Source organism: Durio zibethinus, chromosome 22 (genome assembly GCF_047325235.1).
Source record: "Durio zibethinus cultivar Kanyao isolate XHJ-2024 chromosome 22, ASM4732523v1, whole genome shotgun sequence".
Classification (NCBI taxonomy): Eukaryota; Viridiplantae; Streptophyta; class Magnoliopsida; order Malvales; family Malvaceae; genus Durio; species Durio zibethinus.
This window is the reverse complement of record NC_143183.1, coordinates 9,702,101-9,715,875: the sequence shown is the minus strand read 5'-3', so window position 1 is coordinate 9,715,875 and position 13,775 is coordinate 9,702,101. Positions and strand designations below refer to the sequence as shown.

Genomic DNA, 13,775 nt, shown 5'->3' with positions numbered 1-13,775 from the left:
AATCATACCTTTTGTAATTTAAACTTATTAAAAGTTTTTTAATTGAGTTGTCATAAAATAGCTGCTAAATAATTAGAAAAATATTACCATTTAAATCTCTTAGTTATTAATTTTTTTATATTTGAAATCTTATAATTCAAATATTCATAACTATTTGAATATTATTCTAATTTAAGTTTAAATTTGTTTAATTTAAAAATTAAATATTTAATTTCAAATCTATTTTAAAGTAAAAGTATTTAAAGAATTGTTTTGTCATAAAACAATTGTTTTTGTTAATATAAGTTTGTTTGAAATAAAATAATATTATTTTATTAATATTTAGAAAATAAATCTGTAAGAGATTTAAAAAGAAAATCTACTTACCAAACCATTTCAAATAGTTTTGACTATTTCAATAATTATTTATTTCAAATCGTTATAACCTTTTATTTTATCATCAAACAATTGGTTCTGTTCATACTATTTTATTTAAAATAAAATAATACTAATTTAATAATATTTCAAAACTTAATAACCAAGAAAATTAAAAAATAAATCTAATTATCGAATTTAAATTGTTATGACCTTTTCTTTTAACGTAAAACAATTGTTTTGTTCGTACAAGCTTATTTGGATTAAAACAATACTAATTTAATAATATTTTGAAAAGTAATAAGAGATTTAAAAAATAAATTTCTTTACTGAATTAGTTCAAATGGTTAAAATTATTAGAATAATTATCTATTTCATATCATTTTGATCTTTTGTTTAGTCATAAAAAAATTATTTTAGTTCATATAAGCTTATTCAGAATAAATTAATACTAATTTATTAACATTTCAAAAATTAATATGAAAGGGATTTAAAAAAATAAATCTATTTGCCGAACAAATTCAAATAAGCAAGTGATTTAAAAAGTGAATATGTTTACCAAATTAGTTTAAATAATTATGGCCATTTCAATAATTATCTATTTCAAATTGTTCTTACCTTTTGTTTGGTTATATGACAATTATTTTTGATCATACAAGCTTATTTAGAATAAATAATACTAATTTATTAATCTTTCAAAAATTAATAAGTAAGAGATTTAAAAAATAAATATGTTTACAAAACCAATTCAAATAGTTATGATTATTAGAGCAATTGTATACTTCAAATTATTATAACCTTTTGTTTTGTCATAAAACAATTATTTCTATTCATACAAGCTTATTTGAAATAAAATAAAACTAATCTAATAATATTCTAAAAATTAATAACTAAGAGATTTAAAAAATAAAATTATTTGCCGAACTAGTTCAAATAGTTAAAACTATATGAATAATTATCTATTTCAAATCATTATAACCTTTTGTTTTGTCATAAAACAATATTTTCACTTCATACTAGCTTATTTAGAATAAAATAAAATAAATTTATTAAAATTTCAAAAAATAATAAGTAAGAGAATTAAAAAATAATTATGTTTACCTAACCAGTTCAAATAACTATTTGAACAATATCTATTTCAAATTTTTATGACCTTTTGTTTTGTCATAAAACTAATGTTTTTGTTCATATAAGTTTGTTTGAAATAAAATAATCTAATCTATTAATATTTCAAAAATTAATAAAAATTTTAAAAAATAAATCTGTTTATCAAATTGGTTCAAATTAAGACTATTTAAGCAATTATTTATTTCAAATCATTATGACTTTTTGTTTTGTTATAAGATAATAGTTTCTATTTATTCAAGCTTATTCAAATTAAAATAATACAAATTTATTAATATTTTGACAATTAATAAGTAAAAAATGTAAAAAAATTAAATATGTTTACTGAACTAGATCAAACAATCATGACTATTTGAATAGTTATCTATTTCAAATTGTTATGACCTTTTCTTCTGTCATAACAAAATTATTTCAATTCATATAAGCTTATTCGAAATAAAATAAAATTAAGTGATTAATATTTTGAAAATTAATAATTAAGAGATTTAAAAAATGAATTTGTTTACTGAACAAGTTTGAATAATTATAATTATTTAAACAATTATTTATTGGAAATCGCTATAACCTTTTGCTTTGTCATAAAATGATTTTTTCTGTTCATACAAGCTTATTTTGAATAAAATAATACAAATTTATTAAATTATGATAATTAATAAGTAAAAGATTTAAAAATAAATCTGTTTACTGAACAAGTTCTAATCATTATGACTATTTGAATAATTATTTATTTTAAATTGTTATGACTTTTTGTTTAGTCATAAAACAATTGTTTTTTTTCATACTAGCTTATTCGAAATAAAATAAGATTAATTTATTAATATTTCGATAATTTATATGTAAAAGATTTAAAAAATAAATATGTTTGCGGAACAAGTTCAAATAGTCATGACTGTTTGAATAATAATCTATTTCAAATCATCGTGAGCTTTTGTTTTGTAATAAAATAATTGCTTTAGTTCATATAAGCCTATTTGAGATAAAATAATATTCCAAAAATTAAAGAGTAATAGAATTAAAAAAATAAATTTTCTTATCATTCAAGTTGAAATACTTATGACTATTTAAACAATTATCTATTTCAAAACATTATGACATTTTGTTTTGTCATAAAACAATTGGTTCTATTTGTGCAAGCGTATTTTGAATAAAATAATATAAATTTATTAATATTTCAAAAATTAATAAGTATAATTTTAGAAAATAAAGCTATTTTCTGAACACATTCAAATAGTTATGACTATCTGAACAATTATATATTTCAAATCATTATGACCATTTGTTTTGTCATAAACTAATTGTTTCTGTTCAAACAAGCTTATTTGGAATAAAATAATTCTAATTAATTAATTTCCAAAATTAATAAGTAAAAGATTTAAAAAATAAATTTGTTTACCGAGTGAGTTCAAATAGTTATGATTGTTTGAACAATTATTTATTTCAAATCGTTATGATCTTTTGTTTTGTTATAAAACAATTGAGTGAGTTCAAATAGTTATGATTGTTTGAACAATTATTTATTTTAAATCGTTATGATATTTTGTTTTGTTATAAAACAATTGTTTCTAATCATACAAGTTTATTTGAAATAAAATAATACTAATATATTAACATTCTAAAAATTAATAAGTTGAAGATTTAAAAAATTAATTAGTTTACCGAACTAGTTCAAATAGTCATTTCCATTTGAACTATTATCTATTTCAAATTGTTTTGACATTTTATTTTGTTGTAAAACAATTGTTTCTTATCAATCAAGTTGAAATAGTTATGACTATCTAAACAATTATCTATTTCAAAACATTATGACATTTTGTTTTGTCATAAAACAATTGGTTCTGTTCGTGTATGTGTATTTTGAATAAAATAATATAAATTTATTAATATTCCAAAAATTAATAAGTAAATTTTAGAAAATAAAACTATTTTCTGAACACATTCAAATAGTTATGACTATTTGAACAATTATTTATTTCAAATCATTATGACCATTTGTTTTGTCATAAAGCAATTGTTTCTATTCAAACAAGCTTATTTGGCATAAAATAATTCTAATTAATTAATAAGTAAAAATTAAAAAAATAAATGTGTTTACCGAGTGAGTTCAAATTGTTATGATCTTTTATGTTGTTATAAAACAATTGTTCCTATTCATAAAAGTTTATTTGGAATAAAATAATACTAATATATTAACATTCTAAAAATTAATAAGTTGAAGATTTAAAAAATTAATTAGTTTATCGAACTAGTTTAAATAGTCATGTCTATTTGAACTATTATCTATTTCAAATTGTTTTGACATTTTATTTTGTTGTAAAACAATTGTTTCTATTCATACACAATTATTTATAATAAAATAATACTAATTTATTACTATTTCAAAAATTAATAAGAGATTTAAAAACTAAATCTCTTTACCGAACTAGTTTGAATAGTTATAATTATTTAAACAATTATCTATCTCAAATCGTTATGATCTTTGTTTTGTACTAAAACATTTGATTCTATTCATACAAGCTTATTTAGAGTAAAATATGCTAAGTTAATAATATTCTAAAAATTAATAAGGATTTAAAAAATAAATGTGTTTTCTAGTCCAGTTCAAATAGTTAAGACTATTGAATAATTATTTATTTCAAATCATTCTAACCTTTTGTTTAGTCATAAAATAATTGTTTCAGTTCATATATGCTTATTCAAAATAAAATAACACTAATTTATTAACATTCAGAAAATTAATAAGTAAGAAATTTTAAAAAATAAATTTATTTACCAAACAAGTTCAAATAGTTATGACTGTTTGAATAATTATCTATTTAAAATCATTATGACCTTTTATTTTATCATAAAACAATTGTTTTAGATCATAAAAGCTTGTCCCAAATAAAATAATATTATTTTATTAATATTTTAAAAATTGATAAGTTAAAGATTTAAAACATAAATCAGTTTATCGAATTAGTTAAAATAATTATGGCCATTTGAACATTTATCTATTTCAAATTATTATGAACTTTTGTTTTGACATAAAACAATTGTTTTTCATCATACTAGCTTATTCATAATAAAATAATATTAATTTATTAATATTTCAAAAATTAATAAGTAGGAGATTTAAAAAATAAATCTATTTATCGAACCAATTCAAATAGTTATGACTATTTGTATTTCAATTTCTTATAACTTTTTGTTATTTCATAAAACAATTATTTCTATTCATACAAGTTTATTCAAAATAAAATAATACTAATGTAATAATATTCTGAAAATTAATAACTAATAGATTTAAAAAATAAATTTGTTTATTAAACCAGTTCAAATAGTTAAAGCTATAGGAACAATTCTTTATTTTAAATTGTTATGACATTTTGTTTTATCGTAAAATAATTTTTTTAGTTCTTACTAACTTATTCAAAATAAAAAAAAAATTTATTAATATTTCAAAAATTAATCAATAAGAGATTTAATAAATAATTATGTTTGCTGAACCAGTTGAAATAATTATGACTATTTGAATAATTAAAATAAATTAGTTTAACTATTGTAAGTGGTAAAGTGGCCTTGTTGCTACAATTCACTAAGATTTAGCCCTTTGTTGCTTCAATTTGTCCCTCTCCCCCACATTCACCAAAGCCTACTCACTTTATTTTTTTTTACACCACACCCCTCTAGGGATGGGGATGAATGGTGTTCCCCATTGCAACCGATTTTGTTGGGCAATAACATCCCTCCCTCGAATGTCTAAGTAAATGGTAGCCAAATGCCCTCGATATTTGTTACAAGGATGGGCTCACCCTCAATGTGAGCACTTGCCTCAACACATACTGGCCTTCGATGTAGGTTGTTACCTCGAATGCCATCGACTGCCTCTGGCCCTCGATTGCTACATGGGCAACCACATCCAACATAGTTGGCAGATGCCAGCTCGTTATTGCCTTAGACACCATCAATAGATGCTGACCTCTTTGTGCGAGATGTTGCCTTAGACACCATTGCCCGATGCATGAAATGTTTGAATGGGTACTTGCCTTGATCACTATTGGCACAAGCTGGTCCTTAGTGTTGGTTGTTGCCTTAGACACATTTGTGGTAGATGTTGACACTTGCTGTGGCATGTGTACCATGATCTTCCCACCCAAGGCACTTGTCTGCCTCTCGATCACTATTGGCACAAAATGATGCTCAGTGCATGTGTCACAAGCTCTAGTCTTAAGTCAAACCACATACGGCCTTGATAGGGAATTGACTCTGTGTGCCTAAGTTAGCATACAAAGCTCAAGTGCTCATCATAATTCTAGCTTGTCAAAGATTATGTTGTAGTACTGAACCTTCTAAAAGCCTACAAATTTGATCCTCTCAAGATTGTATTTAAGCATGCCTGCACTTGGGTTTGACCATGCGCCCACACCTCGATTATCAGTGCTCGAACCTGGGTCTGACCATATGCCCACATATTGCTCATTAGCACTTGCACTTGGGTCTAGCTTAACTCTGCTGAACTTGAACATGTGTTTGAGCCTCTAGAGTCTTGATCACTGCCTATACCACTGTTCTAGACTAGTTCCCTATGACTTAGACTTGTAATAAGCCTCAAGGTCTGGTCTTCTCGACTGTCGGACCCTGTCCTTCTAAAACTGGAACTACTACTTGACTCAAATAAAACCCCTAGGCTTAGACCAGCTTGTAGACTATGATACAAACAAATGCCTCGACCACCATCGAGGCATGTTGGCCCTTGGTCTAGGCACATACTTCAACCACAATTGGCACATGTTGGGCCACGCACCATGTGAGGGTATCTTGAGCCTAAGCAACACACCATGTGCACCACGATCGAGTAGTAGGTGGGTTTAGACACATCTTCATATTTCTGCCATGCTAGTAGCATTTTTATGGCTTGTAAATTCATATAAGTCCTCACTAGTTCCCACACCTGGGCTTGGCTCAATTATGTCGAACCTGAGCCTTTGGAGAATTGATCATTACCCATGCCACTATTTTGGGCTAGTTCCCCATAACTTGAGCCTCCAATAGGTTTCAAAGCTTGGTTGCCTTAGCTATCAAACCCTGTTCCACTAGAACTATGACACATGCGCATGTCTCGACCACTATTAGAACATGTTGGCCCTAGGTCTTAGCACATGCTTTGACTACCATCGGCACATGTTGGCCCTTTGTGCGGGTAGTTTTTTTTAACACCATTGGCACATGCTGGGCTGTATACCATGCAAGGGTATCTTGGGCTTGAGCCATGCACTATATGGACCATGATAGGGTAGTAAGTGGGTTCAAACACATCTTCATATTTCTGTCGCACCAATACCATTTTTATGGCTTGTAAATTGATATAAGCACTCACCAGTGCCTGCACTAGGGGCTAGCTCAATTCTACCAAACTTGAACACCATGCTTGAGCCTCTCAAGTTTTGATCACTGGCAAATCCAATGTTCTGGGCTAGTTCCCTATGACCTGGGCCTTTAATAGGCTTCAAGGCTTGGTCCACCTAGCTATCGAATCCTATGCGCCTAGAATCAAAATTATTTCTTGACTCGAAGAAAACCCCTGAGCCTAGACGAACATACAAACAATGACACATGTATATGCCTCGACCACTATTGAGACATGTTCTCCCTTGGTATCAGCATATGCTGGCCCTTTGTGTGGGTAGTTCACTTAAACACCATCAGCACATGCTAGGTCACGCACCACGTGCTCCATGACCAGACAATAGGTGGATTCAGACACATCTTCATATTTTTGTCATGCCAATGCCATTTTTATGGATTGTAAATTCATATAATGGTCCCCTAAGCCTTTCTGTGAAGTTTCACAGCAAGATGACTCATTTTTTATTTTTTGTGATTTTTAGAATTTTTTACAATATGAGATTTTTTGAAATTTTTTTAAGAGTTTTGGCCTCAAATTTGGTATATGTGATCCTTATATTTTTGTTGGCATTCATAAAAATATTTAGCTAAAATGTCAAAGTGTGGAACATTTTATGTTCATTTGAAAAAAAGTCTCCATTTCAGACACTTGAATTGCTACTATTACAAACTGATAAAAGCTCTTATGCTTTTTAAAAGGATTGAGTAGTCAAGGTTGCTTGGGGGATAAGGAGCCAATATAAGGGTTAGGGGCCACCACCCATCGCATATCATGTGCACACAACCCCTAACCCCCAATGCTACTGATCAAGTTCTTTGGTGATGCTTCAGTGATGGTGCCGTAGGCAAAAAAATGCAGTACTAGCATATGCTTAAGCCCAATGTGCGCATTGTGGCCTAGAATCAAACTTTAACAAAGGCTTCGACCATTATTGGCACAAGCTGGCTTTTGGTACGGGCACTTACCTCGACCATTATCGGTACATGCTAGCTCTTGGTGCATGCACATGCCTTGATCAGCATCAGAAGAATATGACCCTTCATACGAACAGTTGCCTCCATCACTATTGGCACATTTAGCCCTTGCTGCAGGTACCTACCTCGAACACCATCGACATATACTGGGTCTTGGTACAGGCACAAGCCTCGACCACCATCGACACTTACAGACCCTTGATATGGGATATGCCTATTTGAAAAAAGTGTCTCCATTTCAGACACTTTAATGTCTATGCTAGCATATCTATAAAATTTCTTATGCTCTTTAGAGGTTGGTTGTCTGGGTGCTCTTTCTCCCTTCCTCAAAAAGAGTAGGTGTACGTGATGGGCCTCTTATTGTGTACATCTATGGCAACATCCTTGAGGTAAAATCTGGGCCATGCATGCCTTTTGGCCATGTTGTCCGGAGATTGGTTGCTTTAGTGACACGTAAGAGCCTATGGCCTTTATCGGTTGGCATGCATTTAAAAAAGGTCAAGCTTAAGCCTATGCCTGTGGCTAATGCTATTCCATACCCTATGACCAAGTCCCTAAATCACATAATGCTTCCCTGGGGTGGTGTAAGTAGAAGTTACAATAATAGGCTTAGGCTAGCCAAGTCTTTCAGGTATTTGATAGTCTCATGGTTCATTCTCATCAACCATAAAAAATGCCTTGGCCTGGCCAAGCTAGTGCATGCAGTCAATGCTACCTAAGACCCTAGGAACAAGTCCTTAAATTAGATAACATCCCCCAAGGGTGGTGATAGCAGAGTTTACATGTGCAATCCTGGCCAAACCAAGCATTAGTGGTGTTATACCATTGTTGCCTGTTGGATGGTAGGTGCAGTCTCGTGGCCCTTGCTTGTGTTTTTCCCTTACCAAGTGGTTGTGGTATGGCTCATGCGTCATTTTCTCCACTTGCTCATTGTGTAATCGATTGGGTGGGTTGTGGACCAGTGTGCATGAATGCTACCACTTGTATGAATTGGGCATATGAGTAATGCTATGGTTATACGTGTTGGCAAGCTCTATGCTCGATGCATCAAACTGTCGATTGCCACCCTCTTTAATCTCCCTCATGTGGTTATCATACCCTGAGGGTGCGATCAGGATCTTGTGTTGCATACCTAAATTGAAGGAAATGGAATGTCTTGCCATCGCTCATCTACCTAGTGTCCTTAGAGGTTACGGGTCAAACTTTAATTATGCTCCATGTCCCAAGTGTGCCACCCAAACCCCCATGGCCGTATTGGTACACTAGTGTTCATTCATGCTTTCGAATGCAAAATGTTTTATGGGCGCTGGCCCTTAGCCCTTGTTTGTCCAAAACTATGCATTTTACGTGCTCTACACATATGATGCTTATGCTCCCTATTAGCTTTTTCTACCACTCAGTCGGTGCGTTAAGGTTTATGTAGTCCCAATGTCCTAAAGGAATACTACTTTGTTGATCCTGCTAGTAGTCATATGCTTGTCTCAAAGATTAAGCCATGCATGTGTAAGTAAGAACTAATTTAGACTGTGAAATTATGAATGGGTCATTAAATTAGTTATAGTTTGTTTGATGGTATCTACTACTCAGATAACTATAGTAATTCTATAAATGAAGCATGCAACAAACCCCTGCTTCTAGAAAGGATGCATTTATTAGATAAAAGGTTGATGCGAGCTTTGCCCTTTGCTTTAATGATTCATTATAACTCGACGGATCACATAGCCTTTGTGCCAGTGATGCATCATTCAAATTTTTGCCCTCTCAACTTTTGATGGTAGAATAGTGGCATACTATGGTGTGACCGATGATAGAGAATTCGGTTTTGATTCCAGATAGGGAACCTGTGAAAAGGCTAACACATCCAAAGAAGGCTGCAAGCAAAAAATTACCCAATCTTGACACAGAGAGGTTGTGATAATAAATAACAATACTAGGCTTTATGAGTCTATTAATTGAAATTAATACAATCTAAATCCCTTAATGAGGATCTTTTAGAAGGTAAGTCTAGTGCTAGCAGCCATGGTAATTCTAGCTTTAATAGCATATATTTAAGTTGTTGCAATTAAAAAACTCGTAGTTGAAACTAGGGTTGGGTCACCTAGTCCACCTCATGGTGAGCACCAGTCTACTTATCCTTATAACCAATGATGCGCTCTTAACCTTAACTAGCCAGGTCATTCCTCTGGCAATGCTACTTTGAAGAAATTAGAGTGCTCAAAGTAGGCCTATGTTTGTATACATCAGTATAGGATAACATCCTAAGATTTTGGTGCTATTGTGTTGGCTTTTGGGATTAGAGTAATGATTAACAGAGACAGTTAAGGGCTTTCATATTTTATAATCAAAGGTGAAATTTTTGGATTTATGAAAGATGAACAACTGCAAAAGCATTTGCTAAAGATGTTTTCCTTAATTAAGAAAGAAAGTTGAGGGCTTAAAGTTGATCAAATACCATCTTACTCTCAACTATAAATGATGTCAACCAAGGATCAACGAATGTTACTTTTAGGACTCTGTCGGCACCTTATGAAAAATCAAAGTTTTCGGATTCTAAGGGGAGTATGGTTGCAAGGCTGAAACTTAAAAGAATTGATGGAAGGGCACCACTAGGAGTGGAGCTTGTAGTTTAATTTGACTCAACATAAGGGAACTTATTAGGTCCCGATATAGTAAGAATTGACATATTGAGAGCTCTTTCTTGATTCTATAGGTGGTGGTGTATGGCCATTATTAATTGGTAAAGTGATTTGTCAGCTTAATTCTATTAACGAATAAGACTTTAGCCTATTAACTAGTTACAAGGAGATGATCCTTCATGGCTAGCTTCTTAAAGGGACTATGGCTACTTAGATTAAGGAAGTTTGAGGGAATAATAGGTTTATGATGCCTTTAGATGTTTTGGGCTAAACGTGTGCTATACTGATGTGTTCAACGAGTCTATAGCCTGGTTGACAGGCCGAGGTAATCTTTGAAATTTCATTATGATAGGCATAGATCATTGCAATTGTTGGTCTTCAATGAGGAATTCCTAGTAAGTGCGAGTTATCAGCTTATGTTGAAACATCATTACCTTTTGTACACATCACTTGTCGCTCTTACCAATTGAATGGTCCAGTGAAGTGTTCAGATTGCAGTGACTATGGGTGTAAACGAGTCGAGCCGAGCCGAATAGTGAGAAGCTCGAGCTCGAGCTCGACTCACAACTCGAGGCTCGATACTCGGCTCGAGCTCGATTTGTGATCGAATTCGAGCTACTTGAGCTCGCTCGATTAAGCTCGATTAATATGTAAAAATAAGTTCAATTCGTATACTCGATAAGAGTTCGATTATTCATACTCGAATTCAAACTCGAACTCGGACTCAAAATATTTTATTAATTAAAATAATAAAAATATATTTAAATATAAAAGCTCGATTAGGCTCGCGAGCTACTCGAGTCAGATATAAGAATACTCGAATTCGACTCGATCGATAAGTCAAGTTACTCGAGCTCGAGCTTGACTCGATAATAATCGAATCGAATTCGAGTTTTTTTCGAATCGAACCCGAGTAGCTTGCGAGTACTAATGTATCATTTACACCCCTAGCAGTGACACAGACGGTTCACTACTTGTGACGTCATGAGAAGTCCACTAAACCTTATCATTTAGAGGAAGAAAAAGTGATAATAAGGTTTCCATAGGTGAACTTGTGGAAGGATCATTGTCAAAATTGGCTTAACGAATGACCCATGAATGTGTTAATGAAACACCAAGGGGGCAAGGGTGCCTCCATGGCTTGAGCCCCTTCTGGCCTTAGGCATGTGCGACAATTGCTTCGTTTTATCTCTCGAACAAATGAAACAATTAGTATCATTGCCTATGACCAAATAACAAACCTCAAGCATGAATCGTGCCAAGGAACCTAACTGAAAAAAAGCATATGTGCTGTCACCACCCCATTTGTGGTGCATGCATGGGCAGTACCATAGCTTTTTTTATCAAGAAAAACCAAAACGACAATTGGTAATGGATATCTTGGTTCTTGTATCAATGAAAAATGTAGTGACATGTGATACTTGGTGTGAATTGTAGAATCTCGTGAACTATTGAGTCTTTGAACATAAGTTGTGCCCCAAGCCCTTAGGCCAATGGCACGCTTGCTTGGGTGTCATACATCATTGCCCTTTAACCTCCTGCTATCAACTCCGATTGAGGGGGTGAAAGATGGCTTCCTATGATCTTGTCGATCATGATTGGTCCAAAAATAAGTCCTTAACAATGATAGTGTAATGACTGTCAATGGTAAAACTCATTGCATGCCTTGTTTCGGTGAGACGTGCACATTGTCCATCCAAACCCCATCGAACCCCTCGTATCATTCGGTCGATGCTCACATTTTGAACCGTTGAGTTTAAGCATATCAATACGTGGAGGAAAATAAACTTACCAGGATTCCCCTAGTAATGATAAGTGAACCGAGAAGAGCTTAGCTTAAGAATCGAGCATCTCTATGTTCGAATTGTAGTCTGTAAAAGCATCCTCAGCAGTGGACCGAGCCTAAGTCCCCTGGAAAAAGGCACTGTAGAGGGTGAGAGCCCTGTTATGTTTAGACTCTATCGCACCATGAGGCGCTATCTGTGAGTCGAGTTTTTTTTTTGGTATACAACCCTAATCAAATAGTAAATTCTATCCAAGGCTGAATACGGGTGAGAGACCGATAGCAAACAAGTTCCATGAGGGAAAGATGAAAAGGACTTTGAAAATAGAGTCAAAGAGTAATTAATAAATTACTTATGAATTTAATAAGTTGAAACAATTCAAATATTATATAGACAGAAAAAATTATTTTATTACAAAACAAAAGGTCATAATGATTTGAAATAGATAATTGTTCAAATAACCATGACTATTTAAACTTGCTCGTTAAATAGATTTATTTTTTAAATTTTTTACTTATTAGTTAAAAATTAAGAAATTTGTGTTATTTTAATCTGAATAAGTTTGAATAAATAGAAACAATTGTTTTATAATGAAACAAAGTCATAATGATATGAAATAAATAATAGTTCAAATAGTTATAACTATTTGAATTTGTTTGATAGACAAATTTATTTTTAAATGTTATACTTATTAATTGTCTAAATATTAATTAATTTGTATTATTTTATTCGTAATAAACTTGTATGAACAGAGACATTTGTTTTCTAACAAAACAAATAGTTATAACGATTTGAAATATATAATTATTTAAATAGTTATATAACTATTATAAACTTAAACAAATCACCTTAGGTTTCATTTTTAATTACTTGAATATTAATTATTAATAACAAAATATATCAATTAAATAAATAACAATATTAAAATAATTTAATAAATATTGGTCATTGTAAACAAATCAATAATAATTACCTGAATATTAATTGAAAATAATAAATAAGAATAAGTAATAATTATTAATTTAAAAGATAATTGATTTAATAATTGACCATTTAACAAAATGGCCATAAGAATAATAAATTTTTAGATATATTTTAAAATAATCATATCTTAATAATTTAATAAGTAATAATTTGTTATAATTGACATAACAATATATCGATAATTATTTTATTGTCATAAAATAATTTTTTTCAGTTCTTACTAACTTATTCGGAATAAAATAAAACAAATTTATTAATATTTAAAAAATTAATAAGTATGGGATTTAAAAAATAATTTTGTTTGTCAAACCAATTAAATAATTATGATTATTTGAACAGTTACCTATTTCAAATCGTTATAACTTTTTCTTTTGTCATAAAACAAATGTTTTTGTTCATATAATTTTGTTTAGAATAAAATAATATTAATCTACTCATATTTTGAAAATTAAGAAGTAAGAGATTTAAAAAATAAATCTGTTTACTAAACCAGTTCGGTTAGTTATAACTATTTAAATAATTCTTTATTTCA

At 30.7% G+C, this 13,775-nt stretch overlaps 1 non-coding gene and 1 pseudogene across 1 annotated transcript; both read left to right on the top strand.

Moving 5' to 3' along the window:
* Positions 1 to 9,284: 9,284 nt before the first annotated feature.
* LOC149512592 (18S ribosomal RNA) lies at positions 9,285 to 11,056 on the top strand (annotated as a pseudogene).
* A 779-nt stretch (positions 11,057 to 11,835) lies between these two features.
* Positions 11,836 to 11,991, top strand: LOC149512591 (5.8S ribosomal RNA). The gene has a single exon (XR_016332260.1). It is a non-coding gene; the product is annotated as a 5.8S ribosomal RNA (ribosomal RNA).
* Positions 11,992 to 13,775: the final 1,784 nt, after the last annotated feature.